Raw genomic sequence first — 2,365 nt, forward strand, 5'->3', positions numbered from 1 at the left:
TTTTTCTGAGAGAGGCTCTCACTCTATCACCCAGGCTTTGTCTATTTAGATCAAGAGAAGCCATCCGAGGAACTGCATCTGAGCACCAGGGCCACACCTGGGCCTGGCACAGATCATGAGACCCTACACTTTGAACCTGGGGCCATGACTGGATGAGACTTCAAGCGATCTGGAAACAGTGAGTGTGTTTAGCATCTGGGAGGGATGTGAGCCATTTGTGACCCAGGGAGAGGTGTAGTTGATTGTTCGAGTAATGGTCCAATGAATCATGGATAACCCTCTCCCGTGGATATGACTTTGGCCTTGTGATTCGCTTTGGCTGAGGGAGAATGGCACATATCACACAACCAGAGGCTTGTAAGCACTTGCACAGTGGGTCTTGTCCTCTTGGAACATTGCCCTGAGACTGCCCTGTAAGTAAGCCAGTCTAGGCCGGGCACGATGGCTCAAGCCTGTAATCCCAGCACTTTGGGAGGCCGAGACGGGCGGATCACGAGGTCAGGAGATCGAGACCATCCTGGCTAACACGGTGAAACCCCGTCTCTACTAAAAAATACAAAAAACTAGCCGGGTGAGGTGGCAGGCGCCTGTAGTCCCAGCTACTCAGGAGGCTGAGGCAGGAGAATGGTGTAAACCCGGGAGGCAGAGCTTGCAGTGAGCTGAGATCCGGCCACTGCACTCCAGCCTGGGCCACAGAGCGAGACTCCGTCTCAAAAAAAAAAAAAAAAAAGTAAGCCAGTCTGGTCCACTGGAGGAGGAGAGGCCACATTTAAGAGAACCAAGGTATCCCTGGTGGCAGCCAGCAACAACTGCTAGATAGATATCTCGGACCATTAGATGGGGTTACCCTATGCTGAATGACTGTTTCCAGGCACATTCAGCCAATCAACAGAATCATATCAAATTATAAATCATTATAGATCCTTGTCAGTGAGGTAAAAAGTTTCAGGATGGTTTTGTTAGACAGCAATAGATAACCAATACACAGGAAGACTGAAAAAGCCTTCTTGGCTAGGTGCGGTGGCTCAGGCCTGTAATCCCAGCACTTTGGGAGGCCAAGGTAGGTGGACTGCTTGAGCCAGGAGTTTGAGACCAGCCTGGACAACATGGCGAAACCCTGTCTCTATAAAGAGTACAAAAATTAGCCAAGCATGGTGGCACATGCCCGTAGTCCCAGCTACTAGGGAGGCTGAGGTGGGAGGATCACCTGAGCTTGGGAAACTGAGGCTGCAGTGAGCCGTGATTATACGCTGCACTCCAGACTGGGCAACAGAGTGAGACCCTGTTTAAAAAGAAAATAATAAAAGAAAAAAAAAAAAAAGCCTTCTTGGTAGAGCTAGTGCTTAAGGATCAGAGAGGGTTAGCACACGGAGAGGTAGAGAAAGGGCATTCCTGGCATCGCAAGAGAAGGTAGAGACATAAGAAAAGGCATGGGGGACAGACGGCATTGAGGCCACTTCACACTTATGCCAGTTTGTAGGGACTACATCAAGGAGGAACAGCAATGGCCCCTTTTAGAAGGCAGTACCATTAAGTCTTTCCCCCTTTTTTTTTTTTTTTTTTTGAGACGGAGTCTCCCTCTTGTTGCCCAGGCTGGAGTGCAATGGTGGGAACTCGGTTCACTGCAACCTCCATCTCCTGGGTTCAAGCAATTCTCCTGCCCCGGCCTCCTGAGTAGCTGGGATTACAAGTACCCACCACCACACCCAGCTAGTTTTTGTATTTTTAGTAGAGACGGGTTTTCGCCATGTTGGTCAGGCTGGTCTCAAACTCCTGACCTCAGGTGATCCACCCGCCTCGGCCTCCCAAAGTGCTGGGATTACAGGCATGAGCCATGGCGCCTGGCCAAGTCTTTCGTTATTTAACAGAGGCCTTGGCTTAACTGTGGGGTCTTAAAGATCCAGAGCAGGCCAGGCACAGTGGCTCATACCTGGAATCCCAGCACTCTGGGAGGCTGAGACAGGCGGATCACCTGAAGCCAGGAGTTCAAGACCAGCCTGGCCAACATGGTGAAACCCCGTCTCTACTAAAAATACAAAAATTTTCCGGGCGTGGTGGCACACACCTGTAATCCCAGCTACTTGGGAGGCTGGGGCAGGAGAATCGCTTGAACCCAGCAGGTGGAGGTTGCAGTGAGCCGAGATCTCGCCATTGTACTCCAGCCTGGGCAATAAGAGCGAGAATCTGTCTCAAAAAAAAAAAGATCCAGAGCAATTCCACCTCTACCGCCCAAACATATGCCATGGAAGAGACTCTCAGAGGGGTGCTAGCCAGAGGACAAACATGTGCTGTCATTCTCAACTGCACATATTACAGAATATAAACAAATACCAAAACTGCAACAGCTGGGCATGGTAGCAAGTGC

Source organism: Rhinopithecus roxellana, chromosome 17 (assembly GCF_007565055.1).
Source record: "Rhinopithecus roxellana isolate Shanxi Qingling chromosome 17, ASM756505v1, whole genome shotgun sequence".
Lineage (NCBI taxonomy): Eukaryota > Metazoa > Chordata > Mammalia > Primates > Cercopithecidae > Rhinopithecus > Rhinopithecus roxellana.